Source organism: Bufo gargarizans, chromosome 1, assembly GCF_014858855.1.
Source record: "Bufo gargarizans isolate SCDJY-AF-19 chromosome 1, ASM1485885v1, whole genome shotgun sequence".
In the NCBI taxonomy this organism is placed as follows: domain Eukaryota; kingdom Metazoa; phylum Chordata; class Amphibia; order Anura; family Bufonidae; genus Bufo; species Bufo gargarizans.
Genome location: NC_058080.1, coordinates 192,523,555 through 192,548,957, shown reverse-complemented (window position 1 = coordinate 192,548,957; position 25,403 = coordinate 192,523,555). Strand labels below are relative to the sequence as shown.

General features: G+C 40.1%; 1 protein-coding gene across 9 annotated transcripts in view; it reads right to left on the bottom strand.

The window, feature by feature from the left end:
• INPP4B (inositol polyphosphate-4-phosphatase type II B) overlaps positions 1-25,403 on the bottom strand; it is a 700,458-nt gene that overhangs the window by 174,500 nt on the left and 500,555 nt on the right. The gene's annotated exons all lie outside the window — the stretch shown is intronic.

The window sequence follows — 25,403 nt, the reverse complement described above, 5'->3', positions numbered from 1 at the left end:
AGTGACCGCATGGACTATAGGAGATCAATAGGACAGACTAGCAGCAAAGACACAGTAGTATGGGTAAAATAAATTGGTGACCACAGAATGCTGTAGGTGGCAATCAGTAGGACCATGTGGCAGTATGGGAAAATATTAGAGACCATGATATTGGCCCGGGGCAGTATAGGCAGAAGATATTAGTACTCATAATATGAGCTAGAAGCAATCATTAGGACAACCTAGAAGCAAACGTGCTAATTAAAAAACAAAGAAAAGAGTGCCTCATTGAGAATCAGATCTGTGATAGCTACAAGGACAGGTAGACTAGAAACCAGAGAACAATAGCTTAGATGCTCACCTTGCTTAGTTGTGCAGAGGCACAACTGTTCAGGGTATACTGCAAACCAAGGTAGAGCTAGAGGACAGATCCAGTAGGTAAATAATGTATAACATGAGGAAACAATCCCTGTTTTGCTGCCACCCAGAAGAATCCAAAAGGATACTAGTCAACTAAAGATTGCACCCTTTACTGATAATCTGTGACACTGTAATGCGTTTCGGGGTACACAACCACAGATTATCAATAAAACATGTGATCTTCAGATGTCTAGTGCCCTAATGTCCTTCTGGATTCTTCTGGGTGGCAGCACAGCAAGTACTTCTTTGTCTTATCCACTTAGCAGCAAAGGCACAATAGTATGGGGTAGACGCAATCAGTATGACCAAATAGTGGCAGAGGCACAACCTTATGGGCTGAAGATGTTAGTGACCATAGTATTGACAAGTGACAATCATTAGAACCACCTATGGTACATAAATTAGTTGTAGCTCCTCGTACCTGTCCAATTGCTTGCAGGGGTCAGGATGAATTTGTCACATTATGGGGCAATAACCTCAAAAAAGCTGTCCACAGATGGGTGTCTGGTTTGCTTCAAAGAGCATTAGCATATTGTAAAATCTGATACATCAGCTGGATCTGCCTAATGAGAACCTGTACACCACAACTGACTGCTGAGTGATGAAAATGATTTGAGATCCTTGCATAGGTGGGCTGCTATATGTCATCGCTAATATTAGTTCTTGTTTATTAGCTGGCAAACTGTAAAACAGGATCAGGGAAGAATAAGAGCGATATGAAATATTCCTGTGTCCTTGGTGCAGAAATCTCAGAAATTCCATTCATCTGTTGGCAATTATGTATATTTCAGCAAAACATTGCCCAAATATAATAATCTGTTTGGAACTCAGACAAACAGAAAATGAATTTGGGCTAATGTTGTGACTTGGAATTAGATAGACTCATTTTTTAATGTGGCTTTGAGTATGAAACAAACTACCATTTGTTCAGTACATTTGTGTTGGCCCTAGAAGGAGAGACTGTTATTGCAAAATGATTTAATCTTCTATAAACAAGCTCACACAGCTGAACAATGCACACATTCTGCCTGCAAATTCTGAAAGCTTGGAAGAGCAGAAATGCAAGATATTTTCCTCTAATGTGGTTCTCAAATCCCCTATGTACAGAGGAAAAAAAAAAGTTATCATAGGGGAATGTGCCTCTAGGGCTCTTTCCATCTGGCTCGCCACCTGTTGGCAACTACACATTACTACTGTGCACAACTGATATCAGGGATATTATTAAAACTTCTCCGGATAGGCCATTAATATTTGATTGGCGGGGGTCTGACACTGATCTGCTATCCCGTGAAGCTCCAGTGCAGAAGTAGATGCTGGAACTACACAGCTCCGCCCACTGTCTACAGGATGGAGCCGATTACTGCAGCGCCGCTCCCATTCACAATGGACAGACCTGTGTAGTTCCACTGCCAGCCCTACTAGGGAACAGCTGATCGGCAGGGTTAGCAATGTCGGAGTCCATGGCGTGAGTCCAATACAGTCTAAATATCAGTTTCCATATAAACACATATTAACTTTATTCCTTTCCAAATTAGCTATAAAAAAAAGCTACTCTTCCCTTCTTGTCTTCAGGATTTCAGGACTGCCCAGTCAGACTGGTAAACTATATTACTCTAAGATTCTCAGTTTGGATCATAGCTGTAATACTGCACCCCTGAAAACAGAGCTCCAAAGATTAAGCAGATGATGACCCCAGTTGCAACTAATCACTTGCCACTAGGGTCTACTTCTTATGAAATTATTCACAGATACCCTAGTCTTAGTGATATAATGGGGAAGATTTATCAAAACTGATGTAAAGGAAAATGGGCTTAGTTGCCCATAGCAACCAATCATGCACATACTCTGTAGAAATGGAGAAGGGGCACCTAGAATCATTTTTCTCTGGTGGACCCAAGGAAATATAGTTTTATATTTCTACCCAGTACTGGATAGTGGAAATATTATGGTCTGTATACAAAAGTTTTCACACCCTTGTTTCCTGTTCTGCTGCATTACAACTTGGGATTAAAATGGATTTTTGGGAGGTCTGCACCATTTGAATTATACAACATGCCACCCCTTTTAAGGTGCAAAATATTTTTATTGTGAGACAAACTATAATTAAGACCAAAAAAACTGACATTTAATGTTCATATTACTTTGTAGAGGCCACTACTTTGCAGATGCAGGTCTCTAGGTCTCTTGGGATATATCTATTAACTCAGTAAATCTAGACACTATGATTTTTCATCATTCCAAGCAAAACTTATCCAGTTCCTTTAAGTTTTCCTTATGTATTTAAGCAATTACTTTTTTGTTGTTGTCACTCCTCCATAAAGCCCCTTTCTGTGGATTGTACAGCTTATAGCAGTCCTATGGACAGATACTTCCTCCTCAGCTATAGATCTTTAGAGCTTCTTCAGTATTATTGTTGGTGTCTTTGTTGAATCTCTGACTAATGTCCTACTTGCCCAGTCTGTGAGTTCTGGTGGGCAGCTTTCTCTTGACAGGTTTATAATTCTGGCAGATTTAATAGCATACTATGGGATGTTCAAAGTTTATGATTTTTTTTAATAACCCAACCGTGACCTATATTTCTCCACAGCTTCATCTCTGACCTGACTGGAGAGCTCCTTGGTCTTCATGTTGCTTAGTAGTGCTATAGGCTTAGAGGCCTTTCCAAACAGGTGGATTTATTCTCGCATCATGTGACACTATGTTATAATAATCATAAAATTATTTAACTGGTTGGACCAGATCTTTATTTTTTTCAGTTTTTATTGCCTTATTTTTTTTAATAAGGTAAATTTTTCTTCATTTCACTGTAACAATTTTGACCGTTTTGTCACATAAATGTAAAATTAAAATATAATTTAATTCCAGGTTGCAATACAATATAAACAGAAAAAAGACCAAGTAGGTGAATCAATTTGCAAGGTACTCTATCTACAAACGTAAAATAAACGTAGATAGGTATCGATAAATACTGAGGCTTCAAGCATCAAACTCTAAATGAATTAAAGAAAACACACTTTCAAACTTGCAGAAAAACACTAGCAATAAAAATGAGGAGGCACAATGGATTCATTTCAGCTTTTGAAGCTTAAAAAGTCTTATAACTAAACGATTTAGCATGTTATAGCAATCTGTGCGTATGATGAATTAAGATTGTGCTGAAAAGAATTTAATATCTGAAAGTTATTTCTATTCCAAATGCCTCCTGTTATATCTCTTTTAATAATACAGATACAAAATCAAAAATACATTCCATCAAACAGATGTGTTAATTTCCGCATGCTACCACAAAAGAAATCAATCACAAAAAATGAATTATCCAATGGTTGTAAGTAGGGATGAGCGAAGTTTTGAAAAATTTGATTCAGCAACTTAGCCAAGAAATTCGATTGTTACGAATTGCTATAAAAGGCATACCCAGGCCACTCAGCCGTAGGGTACGGCCACACGGAGCAGCTGTGCTGCGGCTATGCTGCGTGAAGAACTGCGTGGCCAATTAGCCCACAGCTGCCTTTTATTTAATAATGCAGACGAACTGTATAGTTGGTCTTCATGGTTAATGGCTGCGCGGCACCTTTTAATGCACCTTTAAACAGGGGCTGTTGCTGGTATGGTGGTTGGCTGGTTAGGTGGGGGGACAATATGCATATTATTGCTGTTCTGGCCTGCAATCATCTGATTGTTATTTGACAGTAAACACTGAATATTAATCAGCTCTGTTATACCCACTTCTCCAACCCCAGAATTCTCCTGCCCTACAGGTGGGAGCCCTTCTTCTACCATCTGCTTTTACTCCTTTTCCACATCATCTAATGTCGATGAGAATATGTCATCGGGAACATCCAGCTTGTCTCTGCATCTTGCTGACTTTTCTAGGACATGGAGACTTTGAAAGATGATTTGGAAGAAGTAAAGCCAGCAAAAGATGAGGATGGTCATCATTAAGACCTGGCCCCCCTAAAGGGTGCAGACTGCATGATATTGGTTGGCACGTTGGCACTGGAATAATAAAGGCATCCATCTTATTGTTATTGATCTACATTTATGGCTGATGTAGGAATGAGTAAATGTTGGAATAAATAAATAAAACCCTTATCCTGCACTCTCCCTCTCCACTATTCTTCTATTGATCGTTTTCAGCTACACTGTCCCTGGTGGTGGAGACATCACAGTGGATGGCCATTTGTGGATTGACTGACTGCACGACATTAGTGGAAATCTCACATTCCCGGGCTACTTACTTTTACTTTGTAACAAGTACAGCTGCTATTTTAGGAAAAACTGATTTGTTACCACGAAGCGCAAGGAAATACTGATTAATTGAGAATCAAAGTTTTCCTAAACCTTGCACTGAATTATGCTTCAAATGCTTCACTCATTATTAGTTGTATGTAAAAATAGACCTGGATCTAGGCTATACAGATTAAATTAATTTGCATAATCCTGTTGGTGATGGCATTTAAGTATTTTCTTGTAAATAACCACTGTATTATATGTACACCATTTGTGTAATTAAAGGGAACCTGTAATGTTGAACATGGAGTTTGAGCTACATGTAGCATGTTATAGAATAGGAGGAGCTGAGCAGATTGATGTATAGTTTTATCGGAAAAAAAATCTGTAAAACCTACGCATTTTATTCATTTAAATTCCTGCCCATTCTGAGCTTTGGAAGTTTGGAGAAGGGTACTCAAAAATACTGCAGATTTACTGTAAGTACCCTCCCATCCAATCATTATATTACTTGTATTTCTTTGTTGTAAACTTTTTTGTTTAGATTATTTTAACATTTAGAACTAGATGCAGTTTACTCCCTGTAGAGATCAGGGATTTGTTATTTTGTAACAGATATGATCATGATCAGTGATATGTCATTCTGGGCTTTGAAGTCAAGGAGGCGGTCCTATCAGTGATTGACAGCTCTCTCTGTATACACAGTCATAGAGGGCATGCTGTCAATCACTACTAGGACCACACTGATTGAGCAGGAATTTAAATGTATAAATTTTAAGTCTTACTGAATCTTTCCCCACTAAAACTGTATTTCAGCACCTCATGATCTACAACAAGGCGCCTGTAGCTCACATTGCATTTTCATAGTGGCAGGTTCCCTTTAAACATTATGCTTCCACTTGACCATTTTAAGATCTCTTCTTGTCTGTGAATATAAACATTTTTGTAGTTGATATTCAGGATCTGAAAATCTTTCTTGTCCATTTCAAATATGTCCTGGTTTCTTAAAATGAACTAGTGTAGGCACTGGTACCAATCCCTGTCCTGGACTATAGGTTTAAAAAGGTTTTTCCATGGGCAATACCTATCCCCTATCCATGGGACAGGGGGTAAACATCTAATTAGTGGGGAGACCCACGATCATGGTGGCAATTTCTGTCCGTTTCATAGATTTGTATGAAGTGGACATGAGCAACCACTGCTCCATTCAAATAGAGGAACAAAGGACATCTGTTCTTGCGAATGGTGGGGATCCCTGAGGAAGGATGGAGAATTATTTGTGGGAAAGCTATCTCTTCTGACTCCCTCATACAGATACATGCTCAGCTAGTCCCAATGTATATATGCTTTCAATGGAGAAAGAGGAGAAATCCAGCACCAGAGGTATGGTCTCCTGGAAGGAAGTACAAGAAGATGGCAATTGAAATTCAATGCACCTGATCCTTCTTTCCTACTATGTCATCTTTTGGGAGAGAGTCAGGAACTACCCATACACATTAGACTGTTGATTAAATCAGCAGTTGTGGTCAACAATACTCCAATGAGCATGAGGACCATTACACTGAAACAAACCCATCAGCTATCTGATCAAGATTAGATCAGGACACATTTAAAGCCTTAATACACTGAATCATTTTTGGGTCAGTAATTGGGAACAAGCATTCATAATAACATTCGCTCCCAAAAAATTGGCCTGTATAATTGTGCCACCGATCAGCCAATAAACAATTAAAGCTTGTTTGTTGTCTCATTCCATTATTTAAAACAAAAGATGACCAATTGCAAATGCAGCATCTGTGTAATGAGGGACCTGCTTTAGACAATGTATACATGTGAGTGAGAGAAGAACAACCTGTGTAACCACGATCTGCCGCCGGCACTACTCTGTCCTGCATGCGGGTGAGTGATGGCATAGAGATCACTCCTCTCTATGCTGTGGAGGACATTGCTGCATGTAATAGCAGTGGTGTCCTCTCCTAGCTATCTGACGATTTCTGGGAGGGAACACTTCCCTCCTCACCATCGCTTGCAACACCCTTTAATCTGACTGTAAACAATGAATGTATTTATGGACAGCAAAGATTTTGAAGATGATATATCTTAAAGTTTTTCCACTTATTATTATACAATCATGAAACTTTCTTACATAAGACTGTACAGTCCCTATAACATGTTTTCACCTCAATCCATTATTAGGAATAAGATTTAGGGTGCATTCACACACCTCTGACCTTTATTGCTGCCTCTGCCACCACCTTCCTCCTCTGATGCTACTTCCTCTTCACCCCGATTCGGCTCCCAGGTCCTGTCCAACTTGTATTCATCATCCATCACATTATACACTGCTTATTATCTAGAGGTTCTGCCTACCCTGTATCCAGCAGTTATGGCCGTGCTTGGACACTATACAAAAAACTCTCTGGCCTATGTGCGCTCCTGCAGCCCTGGCCACGAGAGAGGCCGGTGCCTTTTCCTATGGTATAAAAACATGGCCACCACTGCTGGATTGCAGGGTGAACATAACCCCTGGAAATGAGCAGTGTATAATGGGATGGAAAAATGAATCAAGCCAGCAAAGGAAGCAATATGGATGCTCACAATACATTAGTTAGTGCCTTGTATGAACTTTCTCTACATAATACATGCTATTTGCTGAAGTGAGACAACCCCTTTAAGGCTTGGAGAAATGAAATATATGTAGCACATTGATATTATATTCTATGGTCTCCAATTTAACAATGCCATGACAGGTATGAAAAATAAATTTTCAAATGGATCACAATATGTCCTGATGCTTGTTGGATTTCTGAAATCTCTACCAGAAAAATAGCATCATACATGGAATACAATGCCAGTACGGGCCAAACAAGTTATTGCACTTGAGACTGAAATACACTTTAGATAGCTGATGGCTGCCAGCTCTCCGACCCGATCTCCCTGTCTACATACCCTCTTGGCTTAGCCAAACATGCATGTATTCTAAATAGCGAGAAAGATGCTAATAGACACCTCTGGAAGAGGCTTATCCTCCTGAGAACCAAAGGAACAGGCATCTTGAAATCCAACAGCCCAATCCTTCTTTCCCCCAAATCTTCTGAAACTAGATGGTCCAGCTGTCACATTACGGTAAAAGCAAAAAACAACAACAAAGACAATAAAGATCAAGTAGCTAACAAATATAAAATAGCAAAGAGAAAAATTCAATAAAGACCAAAATAGAAAGTAACGTGCAGTAACTACTTCTTTGTTCTGGCTTACAACATACAGCTACTCTAAAAGAAATGGTAGGATATTGTTTGTTTCGGTTTAAATTGTGTTTTAAATACTTACTTTTGCCTGGAAAGTGACAAGTAGATTTCTTTTATGTTCCACATAAGCAATATTTGTATGTCAGAATCTAGCCAGGCTTGCTTGCTATGACATTTTATAACCTTTATTATTCCGTAGACTACCTTTGCTTTTGCAGTTTTCTGTTGATGAGACATTTCAGCACTGTACTTGGAATCCATTTGCGTTCTGTATTAAACCGTGTTGCGGTATGAGGACGATGGTAGAAAACCTTCCCCATTTATGTTTATTTTGTAGCAGCTTTGACATTGTGAGTTTGGCAGTAAACTGCCATTTTGGGGGCCTCAAAAATGTTACTTTTTATAGTTGTTTTTATTTCATACGTAAGTCTTAACCTCTCACAGCAGTCATTTGTACACTTGGTGCTACAAGTTAACTCGGGACCATAACTAGCAACTTGCATTGAGAATGCGTCCACAAAACTTCCCCTTGTAACTCACTGAACGTGAGTAGCCGGTTAATTTGTACACTCCTAAATATTATTATTATTTTTTTTTTTATAAATGAGCTGATTATAGTTAAAGGGATTAAGCTTAGTTGCCCATTGCAACCAATCAGATTCCACCTTTTATTTTTCATAGTTCCTTTGAAAGGATAAATCTGATTGGTTACTGTGGGCATCTAAGCCAGTTTTCCTTTGCATCAGTTTTGATAAATCTCACCCTCTGGTTTTATTTTCACATCTCCATATCTTCTCCTTTCCTTCACATAGTCATGGAGTTAAAAGGGTTTTCTGAGATTTTCATACTCATGACCTATCCTCAGGGTAGGCCATCAGTATCTTATCGGTGGGGGTCTGACACCTGGGATCTTCACGATCAGCTGCTTCACAAGCACAGCGCCATACATTGTACAGCGGTTGTGCTTGGTATAGTGCTCAGCCCCATTCACTTCTATGGGGCTTAGCTGCTCCTAGGCCACGTGACACATGAATGTGTCGTCACTTGGTCTAGCAAAAACAGAGAGAAGGCTGCAGTGCCTATAGCAGTGCAACTGCCTTCTTAAATGGCTTATTGGTGGGGGTCCTGGGTGTCGGACCCCCACCAATCAGTATGAAAATCTCGGAAAACTTCCTTAAATTTGGAAAAATTTGCTATTGTCCAAATTTCTCTGCTTTTAAGAAAGACAGCAAGGCCTCATAAAATAATTAACATTCATCATATGTCTACCTTATTATGGAATCATTTTGTAAATGTAATTTTATTTTTTAGGACTTTTAGGTCTCTTGTACACGAACGATATGGATTAGGCCCGGATGCGTTCAGGGTTGCGGATCCGCAAAAAAAGGATGACATTTTGCGGATCCATTGTAACAATGCCTAAAACGGACAAGAATAGGACATGTTCTATTTTATTTTTGTGGGGCTATAGAACGGACGTACTGATGCGGACAGCACACAGTATGCTGTCCGCATTTTTTGCGGACCCATTAAAGTGAATGGGTCCGCATCCTATCCGCAAAAAAACTGAACAGACACAGAAACAAACAACGTTCGTGTGCATGTAGACTGTAGAACATGCTGCGATATTCATGCAACGCACAAGTGATGCGTGAAAAACGACGCTCATGTACACAGACCCATTGAAAAGAATGGGTCCGGATTCAGTGCTGGCGCAATGCGTTCGCATCATGCATTGCACCCGTGTGGAAAACTTGCTTGTCTGAAAGGGGCCTTACATAAGAAGGTTTCGAATTTTAAGGATCAATTCAGTTATGAAGTGGTTATGAGTGGCTTACATAATAGAAACCATTTATAAATGACCCCATTTTAGAAACTACAACCTCAAATTATTAAAAAAACAATTTTACATACGTTGTTAACCCTTTAGCTGTTCCACAACAAAGGAAAATAGAGGTGAAATTTTTTTATTTCATATTTTTGCTCATTTTCCATTTTAGTCGATTTTTTTCTGTAACACAGCAAGGGTTAACAGCAAAATATGCCTCAATATTTACCATATTTTTCGCCCTATAAGACGCACCTAAGTTTTAGAGGAGGACAATAAGAAAAAATAAACTTAATTTTAACTAAAATGGCAGTGATCGGCCGGTGCAGTCACTGTATTCTATTACACCGGGCCCCTCTCACTGTAGTATTAATGGGTAACGTGTAGGCATGGCCGCTGTGTTAAACTATAGTAATCCTCTGCAGCATAGAGAAATCCATGTAGTATGGTATTCACTTGAAACTCCTGTAGGCAGGGCGTGCGGCGGCAGCGAAACGTCACTTACTACGTCACGCGCCTGCTCCTCCCACTTTATGAATGAAGCAGGCGGATCAGGCGTGTGACGTAGTGAATGACGTTACACTGCTGCCGCTGCCCAGCCTGCTTACAGGAGTTTCAAGTGAGTACCGTACTACATGGATTTCTCTATGCTGCAGAGGATTACTATAGTTTAAAACAGCGCCCATGCCTACACGTTACCTATTAATACTACAGTGAGCGGGGCCCGGAGTAATAGACTGCACTGGACCCCGCTGCCATTACAACACCAGATGCCAGCCCCCGCCCCTCCTCCCTCCCTGCTGATACACTGCCGGCTGCGCTGTGCAGCATCGCGGTCAGCGATGTATCAGTGTAAATGGCAGTATTCGTCCCTTAAGACGCACTGCCATTTCATCTTATAGGGCGAAAAATATGGTATTACCCCATATGTGGTCGTAAACTGCTGTATGATAACACGGAAAGACTCAGAAGGAGGACTATATGGCTTTTGAAGGCCAGACCCGGTCATTATAGAGTCCCTAAATATCATAAATAAGGGTCTATCTATAACATTACTTAACTCTCTTATGATATGGGGGTGTATGCAATCTGGATCTGGTGATTTGCCTATTTTAATCTTTTTAAGACCTCACTGCACTTCTTCTTGGATCAGAAAAGTCACATTTAATGGGGAGTTCACTTCGACACTGCATTTCATCTGACATTTCATTTTCCTTAGTGAATACAGTGGATAACAAATATTTAATACATTTGCATTCTCCTCCCTGCCCTCTACAACTCCTCCCTCATCACTTTTTAATGGGCCAAAACTTTCAGGTTTAAGCTTTTTGCCATTTATATAATTCAAGAACATTTTAGAGTTACTATTACTTTCTTTGGCAACGAGTCTCTCAGTCTCCAGCTTGGTTGTCTTCATCTGTCTTTTACATATTCTATTTTTTTTCCTGATAGTTTTTTAGTGCTTCTTTAATACTGTCTTGTTCTATTTTTTCTTTGCATTGCTCTCTTTACATTTCTGTGTATCCATATTATTTTTCTCTTGTGGCTGACCCTTTTATTCCCGTAAGGTATGTACCTCTCACAATAAACGTTTAGGATGTTTTTAAAAGTATTCAATTTTGTGTCTTTATCTTTATTTTTGAGGATATTGCCCCAGTTAGCACGGCTAATAGCCTTTGAAGCTGGTCAAGCGGTTTGTGCTGGGATATTTTTTACCCTACACATTTTCTAGTCCCTCCCTCCATTCCATCCCCAGTTCTATTACCTTGCCCGAGGTAACTATCTGCAATATATTCCCCTCCTATAATATAATTACTTGAGCTGACATTACTCATACTGGCAGAGTACGTATCTTGCTGCAGCAGATGAACTGATATCCGCCTCATCTGCCAACTTTGCAACCTTGTGTCATATCAGTGCTAGCAGGGGTCAAGTCCTGGGAAAAAAAGTGTGGGAACTCACCCAAGATCCACTGCAACCCCCCTCCACTGCTGTAATTTTTGTAAAAAAAAAAAAAAAAAAAAAAACACTTTTAGAAAAGTTTGTCCTGGGATTCGATCTCATGACCTCTACACATCAGAGGCAAGGCATTTACCCTCACAGCCATAAAAGCTATCTAGCTAGATGCTAAAAAAAAAAAAATAAGACTTCTACTTATACCTAGTGTACTGATACCTAGTGTACAACTATATACATGACAGCTGCCCCAACACACCCAGCTCTGCTACATCCATACACAGTGGGCAGCTGTTATGTGTATGGTTGTACACTAGGTATCAGTACACTAGGTATAAGTAGAAGTCTTATATTATTTTTTTTTTTTTTAAGCAACTACCTAGACAGCTTTCATGGCTGTGAGGGTAAATGCCTTCCTCTGATGTGTAGAGGTCGTGAGTTCGAATCCCTGGACAAACTTTTAGAAAGACATTCTAAATGATCTCAGCCCGAAGTGACTGAACAGCGTATCTGGCCGACAGAAGAAGTGAAGGAGATGATGTCAGTAGGGGGCGGGGCGCGATGAGAGGAGTCGCAGGCAGCAGCACCGCACAGTCAGCTTCCTCTCAACTGAAGCCGCTCCTCCTCCCTTAGCCTGCCCTGCACAGTGCGCTCCGTCTCCCCCTGTGAATCTGATTCTGATTCAGCCGCGTTCTCCTGGCTTGAGGCTGAAAGGGAACGGCGTTCCTGCCATGAAAAAAGTGCAGGAACGCCGTTCCCACGCGTTCCCCCTCCACTCGACCCCTGAGTGCTAGCCTTCCTGGCACTCTTTCATCTGTCCTGCCTTGTAATTGATACCCAGCTAGCTACCTCACTTTCCTGCTCTTCCATACTACCACCCTCCCCCTCATCTACCCCAATGAGTATCTGCTCAGTGAGCATCAACCCCGTGAAATTATATTGTGTATATTGTGAAAGTATCTCAGTGTTGCAATTGGCTCACTTAGTTGCAGTGTAAGGGCTTCAAAACATGCAAATTGCTTACATTTTGCACAGCAATAAGCACCCTGAAAGAGCTGTTTCAGGGCTGCATAGCATACATCATACAAGATGTGCACTGGATTATATTGTCAATCACAGTGATACAGTACTTGCTAAATTGATATGCGATTGCAATGAACATGATACAAAAAATGAATAAATGCAGTACTTTCTTAAAGTCCCTGAATCTAAAGTCATGTAGACTCAAGTCACAATCAAAACACATTTTGGATCAAAACACACTCGCATGCACCCAAACTCGCTTTTTTCATTCTGCTTGTAAAGCTGCAGATTTTTTTTCTATGGATTCAAAGGGAAATAGATGCCTAGTTTGACAATTACAAAGGCTCTGAGGTTGAATAAAAAAAGAAACCTACAAAGAAGTGACCTTATTTTAGAAACCACAACCCTCACAGGATTTGCAAAGGGGTATAGTAAACATTTTGACCCCACAGGTGTATTGCAAGAATCAATTTAACAAAAATGCCCCATATGTTGTGCCCAGTGTATGCCAGCGTGAAAAGTCAGCCCTATTATTATGCTGTGCTTCCTGGTTTTATAAACACCCTACATGTGGCCCTAATCTTTTCCCTGGACATACAACAGGGCTCAGGAATAAAAGCGCACCTTGCTAATTTTTAGGCCCAATGTGGTGATGCATCTTGTGCTGACAACTGTAGAGACTCAGGGGTGAAATAATAAATGGAACCTGGAGAAGTGACCCCATTTTGGAAACTCATATGTTTATTTTTCTCTTGATGCAGCTGTTTGATGGCTTTTTTGCAGAATGGGTTGTCATTATTTTTGGTTCTATTTTGGGGTACATACAACTTTTTGATCATTCTTTATTTAGCTTTTTTTGGAAGCTCGATAAAGAAAAGACAACAGTCTGCCATTGCTTTCTGGGTCATCTTTATTCTGCTAGTACAATTATATATGATAGTTTTACATTTCACCACTTTTACACAAAGTATTTTTGAAAAAAAAAATCATGTTTTGACATTGTCATTTTCTGAAAGCCATTTCTGAAACCTTTTTTTGGCAATGGTCTTGTGTGCGGGGTTGTTTGTTGTGGGATAAGGAGACAGTTTCATTGGTACAATTTTGGGGTACATACATATTTGATCCCTTGATGACAAGGTGACCAAAAGAATGTCTGTTCTTGCATAGTTTTTATTTTTTTACATTTTTATGACCTTCACCTAACAAGGTAGATCATGTGATATATATTTTGAATTTTTTATTTTGTCTCACTATGGGACTTTTGAGGGTCTCATCCTTTCTACAATGCATTACAATACATATTGTATTGTAATGCATTGTGAATATCTATGGGGGCTGACCTCATAGGCTTCTGTAGTTGGTAGGCCATCAGCACAGCACAATCGCATCACAGGGAGCTGATAGGATCAGAGAGGGATGTGCCTCCCTCTGTAAGCCCCTTAGATGTGGCGGTCAGCACTGAATGACATCTTAGGGGTTAATTTGCTGGAATACGAGTTTTCACATATGACAATGGTTACAGCAGGGGCCTGGTTGTCATTAGCAGCCAGGCCAAAAAAGCTGATCAGGCAAGCACAGCACCTGTGCCCATCTGATCAACACATTGTACAAGTCACTTTCCGCAGCGCCGTACATGTATGCCACTGTTCGTCTAGGGGTTTAACTCAATAATAAATCTTGTCAGGAAACGGTTTATCTTCCCCTAGTGGTGGCTACAGGAACTTTAAATTGTATAATTTACATCTATGGCTATATGGAAGAAGACAAGGGATTTGGAACTCTGAAACAGGAAAATGCTCAACATTTTGGACCAGCGTAGATAAAAATAAGGGACTGATAGGTACATTTAAGCGATCATGGCTAAGGAGATTTTCTGATATGAAGCGGAAGCCTTTTAATTCATAAGCTCAGCTTTATACATAATTCAAGCACTTCAAGTGCTCTAGGCATCATTGAAGTGAGAGAGTCTCAGTTCATTTGTAAAAGTAGAGATAATAATGGTGTAATCCACCTAATTTTCTTCCCATAAATTCCAGTAAGATATCAATAATACTATTTTGCAGATGATGTTATTTTTGACAACAGAATAACAGAGTTTGGTTATACAAGTTTAGGGAAATTATTGAACTAACATGCCTTGGGCTCTCTTGAAAAATAAGAACTTAAAAGTTTAGTCTTTATCTGTATTCCATTAGTGTTTGAGAAACTAGTACACAACAGTGTAAAAGCAATTAACATCCAGAACAGCAGCTAAAGGCCTGGACCCTGCTAACTGTCCTTACCCCTTCTCTCTAAAAAGGCATAATGCCCCTGTAGGAAAATGTTCAGGGCACTATGGATGAGGGCTAGGATTCGAAACATGAAACAGCCTAAACAACACTTGCTAAAGCAACTTGTAGACCAGGGTTTCTCAATTATTATTTTTTTCCTACCAGGGCCTCACCAACCAGAACACGTTGACACCGGAGTCCCACAACAAGTCGAACTCCATGCAAAAATTTTATAAAGTATCCTACACCAAGTTGCCTTTTATAGAAAACTCCCCCAAAAAAAGTCACAAACTCACTCCAGTAGGGTAGTGGCATAACACAACCAAAGCACCATTTCTAGACAAAAGTGTTAGACTGAAAGATGCACTAGAGATGAGTGAATCAATTCCAAACTAATTGGATAGTTTATGAGTTTCACAAAAAATTGTCTGCCAAAATAATCTTTTTGGTGATTTGCTTTGGAGGAACCACACAAAAATGGAGCCCAGTGCCATTTTACTCTGACACCTGGAACGAAAAACAGGAGGGGGGATGAAGATGAAGAATCACATGACACTGTTAGGAAGGTGGGAGAGCTTGCCCCGATTGGCTGAGAGACCGACAGATCAGCCAATTAGAAGCAGGATTCATGCAGAGCCTTTTGCTGAGAACAACATAGAACACCATTCTGTGCTCAACTTGCAACCTGAAAGCATATGTCTTGGCTTTGTTTGATAAAAGGCTATTGCAGACACAAGCCAGTAATCTAGATGTACTAAGGACCCTATAGGGAGACAATTTAGTAGATTTTAGGGTGTTATCAGGGAAAGCATAGCATAAGGAGTGAGGGACTGGTCAATCTGAGTGGTGTGTTGTTTCATAGTTCATACAGCTTTCTGGCATGTTCTGCATTACAAAATCCTGCAACAAACATTTTTTTTTTCTGCATATGGACTGCCAGCCAGCTTTTTTGGGAGTAAAAACCTCAGGTTTCTACAGTGCATAGGTTTATTTTCAGCATCCCAAGTGCATACATTCTGCTGTAAACGCTGAGTAATTACCTTTTTTCCTCAGTTTAACATCTGTAATTGGACATTTTCAGCACATTTCAGTGCATCAACATACCCGTGTTATTGAATGCATTGTATTAGTGCAAGATATCATTAAGTTACAGCAAAGTTTCAAAATAATTATGCGGATGTACTTGGCTACATTTACAAAAGAAAAATCAGGGAAAATAATGGACAATAGTTGCAAAAAATATATATAGTCTAAGACCTCATTCTGATATGATAAAATCTGAGACTCTCAGCCAATATATTTGGAACAAAACACATCTGTGCCCACCTACTAGCAACAAGGTGATCTCAGTCAGGTAGGTCCTACTCTAAACCTATCTCTATGCCATTGGGCATCTACCTTCAGAGGAGCAGACCCTATATGTATAATGTGCTGCTACTTGCTACCTCTGTGTGCAGTCAAGCATCCAATGAGAGGAAGAGCAGGTAAAGCAATATGTACCACCTAATCAAGGTCGCCTGTGAAATAGGGTGGGCAAAGGTACACAAAAAACTGCTACTCCCAAGGTGGGATAATAAGAGAGCATTCAGACTTGAGGGTGCCACTCCTTCGAGCATATACTACAGGAAGAGTAAATTATAGGAGTCCTAAGAGACCTCAGAGTGTTATATACCAATTTTCAAGCCAATTAGAGCACTTTTGATTAGTGTAGAATAAACATGGCCATAAAACAAATTTTTTGAAAAAGATTGCACACTGTTTGATAGTATCTAGAACAGTAATATTCAATTCATATGTATTCCAAACCCATAGTCAACTGTTATCTCTCTTTAATGTCTTAGGTCTAAGTTCACATCACAGTTTAGCTTTCCATTCTTCTGATCCGTCAGAAGAAGGCCTCTTTCACACGACCATATGTCTTTTTCAGTGTTTTGCAGGCTGTTTTTCCCGGATCCGTTGTTCCTTTTTTTGTTTTCGTTGTGTTTCCGTTCCGTTTTTCCATATGGCATATACAGTAATTACATAGAAAACATTGGGCTGGGCATAACATTTTCAATGGATGGTTCCGCAAAAACGGAAAGGATACGGAAGACATACGGAGTATATTCTGTATGTGTTAAAAAAAATTGTGGCCCTATTGACTTGAATGATGCCACGGAATGTGATTTGCAGGACATGTTCTAACTTTCAATGGAACGGAAAAACAGAAATACGTAAATGGAATTCATACCGAGTACATTCTGTTTTTTTTGCAGAACCATTGAAATGAATGGCTCCGTACCCGGACCGTATACGGAACGCAAAAAAAACGGCCCGCAAACAAGAAAAAAAGGGTTGTATTAAGGGGCTGAAGAGAGAAAAGAGGATACAGTATAAAAAAAAAAAAAAGATCCTGTTGCATCAGTTGTCATCCGTTTGTGCCATTTCTGTCTGAGATCCGTTTTTTAGATGGGGAAACAAAGTCCTGCATGCAGTACTTTTGTTTCCGTCTAAGGGTACTTTCACACTAGTTTTTTTCTTTTCCGGTATTGAGTTCCATCACAGGAGCTCAATACCGGAAAAAAATTGATCAGTTTTATCCTGAATGGAGAGCAATCCATTCAGGATGCATCAGGATGTTCTCAGTTCAGTCACTGTACGGTTTTTGGATGGAGAAAATACCACAGCATGCTGCAGTATTTTCTCCGTCCAAAATTCCGGAACACTTGGCGGAATGCCGGATCCAGCATTATTTTACATTGAAATGCATTAATGCCGGATCCGGCACTAAGTGTTCCGGAAAAATGGATCCGGTTTTGCGGAGACCTTTAAAAATGTGAAAAATATAAATACCGGATCTATTTTCCGGATGACAACCGGAGAGACAGATTCGGTATTGCAATACATTTGTGAGACGGAACTGCATCCGGATCCATCTACAAATGGTAGCCGTTTGCATACAGATTGCCGGATCAGGCAGCCAAACCAGATTGCCTGAATCCAGCAACGCTAGTGTGAAAGTACCCTGGATCTCAGACGGTAATGGGTCAAATGGATGACAACTGATGCAACAGGACTCGTTTTTTTTATTGGATCCTGTATAAAAAATGTATCCATTGCAATCCTATGCATAACTGATGCAACAGGATCCATTTTTTACTGGATTCAGTTTTTTTTCCTCTCTCTTCTTCTTCTGACGAATCAGAAAAACGGAAAGCTAAATGGTGATGTGAGCTCACCCTCATGTGCCAAGACCACATACATAAATGTAACAATTACCACATCTACAATTTACATCGTTTTCCATTGTCCTCAGAAGTAACTACTAATTACTCACATGTTTTAGATTAAGAAGTGCTCTTGTCTTGAGAAAGAATGAGTGCATGATTAATTTGATGATTACTCAAGCCTTGGAGGAAAATAAAGTATTTACAATTTATCAGAAAAAGCCTGTCAGGCGGCTGTGGAAAGTAACGTGCAGCAGCAGAATTATTTGACACATAGAACATCTTTATAGCCAGCAGACAAATGGCTGCCACACAATCGTATTTTAAATCACTCAGACTTCAAAGTATGGAGCAATTGGTGCACGCTGACTTCATTCATGAGATTTCTTTTACCATATCAGATTATTAATTTCTTTACAGTATATGAACCAGGCATCAGCCATATACTGTAGATTTTAAAAGCTTGTTAGACTGCACCAGGAGCCAATTCAACATTTTTAAGGGGCAGAACTTTCATAAAGATGAAGTAAAAACTACTCTTCAGCCTTCACACATACGTATTGCAGTGTTTTAAAAGGCTTGTAAAACATTGACATGCATTTCAAGCATTTTTTATGTGCTTTTCTTTTTTTACAGTATTTTTGATGGCTTTTTCATTTTGTAACATTTTTTGTGGCCTTAAGAGAAGCCTATGGAACAAAAAAAAAATCCTAAAATGAAATCACACATGCCATTCTTGAAAAAAAAAATATTCTTGTAGCTTTGATGTAATTTACTGAGCAAAAACAGAATATAAAATATTTGTCTCCTCTGTTTTATTTCCTTTCCCCTTTTGGATCCACTACTGGCTTTGGCTCACAAACTGCACTGAATCCATAAACTGCATATGTGAATCCAGCCTGAAAGATAGGCACAGTAGCCTATTTCTATTAGTGATGAGCGGCAGGGGCAATATTCTAATTTGTAGTTTAGGTGGCTCACTTCTCGTAGCAGAATTATAGCTGTGCTCAGTCCGAGGAAGCTAACCCAAAAGCTTCAAGTTAGTAGGATAAAAAAATGAAATAAATGGACGGCACTCGCAACAGGTGGGATATGTAGATATGTTTATTAGGTAATAAGGATAGGATGTTCTTTTTTTTTTTTTAAGTCAGTTGGTAGTTGGCATATATTAGTCTGGATTAACTATATGGTTTTAATAGGACTTGTGGTATATGTACTCTTCAAGAAGTAATAATAGGTGACTGGATATATAAATAGGTAGATTAAATAAGTAGATAATTCATAGGTGACAAGGTGCTAGTTCATATAAAAAGATTTATATGATATTCAGGATTTGATGTCTGTGAAGTTATACGTTGATGTCTATATATATATATATATATATATATATATATATATATATATATAGAGAGAGAGAGAGAGAGAGAGAGAGAACATGTGATCAATATGTGACAAAATATATTAATCAGTATCCATATATGATTAGGAATTCTTATAATTCAGATAAAATCCAGATAAAGTCCATAAAAATCCCAAAAAATTGTTCCTAGAAAATGTTCATAAAAAATATATTCATAAAAATTGCCTAAAAATCATAGATTGCAAAATTCTTATAGTTCAAAGATTATTCTGAGTTCATATAGATAAAAAGGCAGTTAGTTCAAAAGGTTGTCTCTGAGTTAAAATAAATTGATTCTTGTAAATAGTAAAAAACAGTTCCTATTAGTAGTGGATCGATCCCCAAAGGTTGTTTATATATTGATCACTGCTATTAAAAGCAAATAGAATGATATTGCAGATGGATCTTTTGCAGCTAGATCTTTCATATATCTGCTCCTCAATAGAGTGCTGGGTTTTCACCTGGAAAGGAAATAGCACAGTGGTACATTACCGCTCTTCTGTGTTTCTCCTGCTGTCCAGGTAGTAGGCGGCGTTCTCTGTTTGTCCAGGTAGCTGGGGGCGTCCTCGCTCTGCACGTGAGTTTGTAGCGGTCTTGCCATTGCGCGCTTTTCTCCTCCGGTGACATCACTTCGGGGTAGTGAGAAATACTTTAGCGGTCGGTGTCCCACATGTTCCACTGAGCGGGATTATTTGAGATGAGCGCGATTATTTGAAATGGTGGGTCTTCTTAGTGTTCACCGCAAAATTTTCCATATACTGGCCAGTATAAATATGGGACTTATGGCTGCTCACTCCCAGACGTGTTTCAGAGCTTTCAGCTCCTTCTTCAGTAGGTATGAGTAACAATAGACCACTTTGCCCATATATACTCTCTTGTCTTTGTTGCTATAATTGAATGATTAATTAATTAATTGGTTGGGAGGAGGGGATTTGTAAGCTCCTCCTTAGGTCTTTTTTGAACTGGTCGGATAGTTCAATGGATGCTGTAGTCCAAAGTCCACACAAAAATTGTGTATGAGGACATATATAAAAGTGTTCACAATATATATGAAAAATATAGTACATATACAGTACAAACCAAAAGTTTGGACACACCTTCTCATTCAAAGAGTTTTCTTTATTTTCATGAGTATGAATATTGTAGATTCACACTGAAGGCATCAAAACTATGAATTAACACGTGGAATTATATACATAACAAAAAAGTGTGAAACAACTGAAAATATGTCATATTCTAGGTTCTTCAAAGTAGCCACCTTTTGCTTTGATTACTGCTTTGCACACTCTTGGCATTCTCTTGATGAGCTTCAAGAGGTAGTCACCTGAAATGGTCTTCCAACAGTCTTGAAGGAGTTCCCAGAGATCCTTAGCACCTGTTGGCCCTTTTGCCTTCACTCTGCGGTCCAGCTCACCCCAAACCATCACGACTGGGTTCAGGTCCGGTGACTCTCCTTCATGGTCAAATAGCCCTTACACAGCCTGGAGGTGTAAGAATATATGGAGTTTTCTATATGTAAATATGGTAGTAACACTTTGATCTCATATTTCTTCCAGAACTACTAGTATGGAATCCTGGTGCTGCCTAAGTACCCTTTATAGTTTTATATTGCCCCCCCCCTTCCTTATTTACACACTCATATTTGTGTTGTTCTTATTTTATTATTATATCTTTATTTTTCCATTATTTCTATTTTGTATTTTTTGTGTTTTCTTTCTAAATATTTCTATCCCCCCTGTCTCCATGCCTCAATGACAACTGGAACTCAAGGTAACTTTATCGCTATTGTGAGGGATTAGCTCTTTTTTGGGGGTCATTCTCACAATTATCTTCACAACACCCGGATTGCAGGTCCAAACGTAAGGTTTATTTTCACAGCAACAAAACATAAATTAAACAAAACAAAAACCTGCCCGTCTAGGCACTTGCTAATACAAAAACACAAGCCCTGACTCATCTAGATCGAGCTCTGTTCACATGTGGAACATAAATGCGGCTTTCTCCAGCCATACAGTCCAGGTGATCCTTCAACACCTTTTGGAGTCCTCCCGACTCTGGCCTCGTGACCCTTGTTCCCAGGCATCACGGCGTTCCCCAACATCCCGGCTAACACCTAGCCCCGTGGCACCCTCAGCCAGCCTGGCTGAGACCACTCGTACAGAGCCTACAGCAGGACTCTGTTGCACAAAGACTTTCTCTACTCTGACTGACAGTCTGGGCTGGGCTCTTATCCCAGACTGATTGTAGCACCAGGTGCTGCCTCAGAACTGATAACTGACTGGGAAGACATGGAAACTTCTGCCATAAATCTCCCCTAGCAGCTCTGAGGCCAATCACTGCCTCACACCATATATATATTTATAATAACCTTATCATCATAAATGTAGAACATTTTTGTCCGCTCTTGCCATACACTTTTACATCAGTATACATAGAATTAATCTGAATAGGAGCGCTCTGGCTCTCGCTCGTCTCTGGAACAAGGCTTGACACACTCTGGCTCCTACTCATTCTCAAACTAGGCCTTCGCATGCTCAGCGTCTTTCTACGGCCGACACGCACATTCAAAAGAGCACACCATACTGTAGAAGGGTGGCGCATCCCCTACAGTGCTGTTGCACATACAGTACAGACCAAAAGTTTGGATACACCTTCTCATTCAAAGAGTTTTCTTTATTTTTATGACTATGAAAATTGTAGATTCACACTGAAGGCATCAAAACTATGAATTAACACATGTGGAATTATATACATAACAAAAATGTGTGAAACAACTGAAAATATGTCATATTCTACGTTCTTCAAAGTAGCCACCTTTTGCTTTGGTTACTGCTTTGCACACTCTTGGCATTCTCTTGATGAGCTTCAAGAGGTAGTCACCTGAAATGGTCTTCCAACAGTCTTGAAGGAGTTCCCAGAGATGCTTAGCACTTGTTGGCCCTTTTGCCTTGACTCTGCGGTCCAGCTCACCCCAAACCTCCTAGATTGGGTTCAGGTCCGGTGACTGTGGAGGCCAGGTCATCTGGCACAGCACCCCATCACTCTCCTTCATGGTCAAATAGCCCTTACACAGCCTGGAGGTGTGTTTGGGGTCATTGTCCTGTTGAAAAATAAATGATGGTCCAACTAAACGCAAACCGGATGTAATAGCATGCCGCTGCAAGATGCTGTGGTTGCCATGCTGGTTCAGTATGCCTTCAATTTTGAATAAATCCCCAACAGTGTCACCAGCAAAGCACCCCCACACCATCACACCTCCTCCTCCATGCTTCACGGTGGGAACCAGGCATGTAGAGTCCATCTCTTCACCTTTTCTGCATCGCACAAAGACACGGTGGTTGGAACCAAAGATCTCAAATTTGGACTCATCAGACCAAAGCACAGATTTCCACTGATCTAATGTCCATTCCTTGTGTTCTTTAGCCCAAACAAGTCTCTTCTGCTTGTTGCCTGTCCTTAGCAGTGGTTTCCTAGCAGATATTCTACCATGAAGGCCTGATTCACACAGTCTCCTCTTAACAGTTGTTCTAGAGATGTGTCTGCTGCTAGAACTCTGTGTGGCATTGACCTGGTCTCTAATCTGAGCTGCTGTTAACCTGCGATTTCTAAGGCTGGTGACTCGGATGAACTTATCCTCCGCAGCAGAGGTGACTCTTGGTCTTCCTTTCCTGGGGCGGTCCACATGTGAGCCAGTTTCTTTGTAGCGCTTAATGGTTTTTGTGACTGCACTTGGGGACACTTTCAAAGTTTTCCCAATTTTTCGCACTGACTGACCTTTATTTTTTAAAGTAATGATGGCCACTCGTTTTTCTTTACTTAGCTGCGTTTTTCTTGCCATAATGCAAATTCTAACAGTCTATTCAGTAGGACTATCAGCTGTGTATCCACCTGACTTCTCCACAACGCAACTGATGGTCCCAACCCCATTTATAAGGCAAGAAATCCCACTTATTAAACCTGACAGGGCACACCTGTCAAGTGAAAACCATTTCAGGTGACTACCTCTTGAAGCTCATCAAGAGAATGCCAAGAGTGTGCAAAGCAGTAATCAAAGCAAAAGGTGGCTACTTTGAAGAACCTAGAATATGACATATTTTCAGTTGTTTCACACTTTTTTGTTATGTATATAATTCCACATGTGTTAATTCATAGTTTTGATGCCTTCAGTGTGAATCTACAATTTTCATAGTCATGAAAATAACGAAAACTCTTTGAATGAGAAGGTGTGTCCAAACTTTTGGTCTGTACTGTATCTATATAGTGCACGCTTCTCTAAACCTTCACCATCCAGCGGCATCAAGTAATTAATGACAGGGACCCTTTGCCAAGAACTGTATTTGCTTATATATGCTTGTATTACTGCATGTAATCTTTTTATTGTGGGGCTCATTCTCTTTTTTACTATAAGCGAAGTATGTAGAGTATTAACATCATGAGCTAAAATTACTTTCCTTATTATTCTCTTCACCCATATGGATTCAATCTATAGATTCTACAGTTGAACCCAATTTTACCTGACTTTCAGGATCCATGTCGGATTGGACTTTAAACACAGCGATTAAATTGGCTATTCTTTTTAACATTAATTTTGCCATTGTGAATACTTGTAACCATTTGACCTGTTGTATCCTTATCCATTTACTGTATGTTATTTATTTTTTGCTGTAGTTTGATAAAGGCCAAGTGAGGCCAAAACGTCACGTTGTATACAGCCGCACCTTCAATAAATACTCACGACTTTGCAATCACATTGCTGGAGTATTCTTTCTACTGCAAAATATTCGTAGTCAGGACTAGAGGGCTGCAAAATAAAGTAAATTGGGGGTAGGAGCAGGACAATTTACCTGCAAACAAATGTGGAGAGGGAAATGATTTAACAAAGGATCAAAGTGGAGTAGGAGGTTAACATGGCGGTGTCGGTAGAAGCGGCAGTGGAGGAGGATGTAGCCAACACGTTTTTTGTATTTTTTTTTTATTTATTTACCTTTATTTTTTTTATAAATTTGGAAAGGTTCTCAAAACATTGGGAAATGGAAAAGAGAACACAAAAAGAAAGTGCACTGGAGTATAATAATGGCTGGGTGCTGCTGGTATACTTGTCTATTCAGCACAAGGTACGGACAAGTCCTGTGGGATCCATGCCCGATTCATTTTAATGAACGTGAGCTTGTCCACTTTAGCTGTGGACAGGCTGCTGTGCTCGTCTGTGATCACCCCTCCCCCTGCCGTGCTAAGCAGACGAGCGGACAATACACTGGCCGCAGGGCAAGCCAGCACCTGCAAGGCGTAAAGGACAAGCTCAGGCCACATGCCCAATTTGGAAACCCAGAAGTTGAATGGTGCAGACCCATCAGTCAGTACGTGTGGGCATGTGCACACGTACTGTTCCACATGTTGTTCAAATGCTGTTGCCTGCGAAGACGTTTCGTATCAGCTGGTGGTGCTGGTTGTTTTGGCATGCTGACAAAGATTTTCTACATTTCGGCCATGCAAACCCTCTATTCTGAGGTGCTGGCAGTGCCCCAGCTGTGTTGGTGACTTCCTCCTCCTCCTCTGCTGCCTTCACCTTGTGCTTCCACTGAGACCCCGCTGTCAGGTTGGAATGCCATCAGAAGCGCATCTACCAGTGTGCGCTTGTACTCTCGCATCTCCCGATCACGCTCCAGTAATGGAATTAAGGACAACACATTGTCCTTGTAGCGGGGATCCAGTAGGGTGGCCGGCAAGTAATCAGCAATGTTTAGAATGTGGGCAACTCGTGGTCGATGCGCAGGCACTGCAGCATGTAGTCGCTCATGTGTGCCAGGCTGCCCAGAGGCAACGACAATCTGTCCTCGTGGGAGG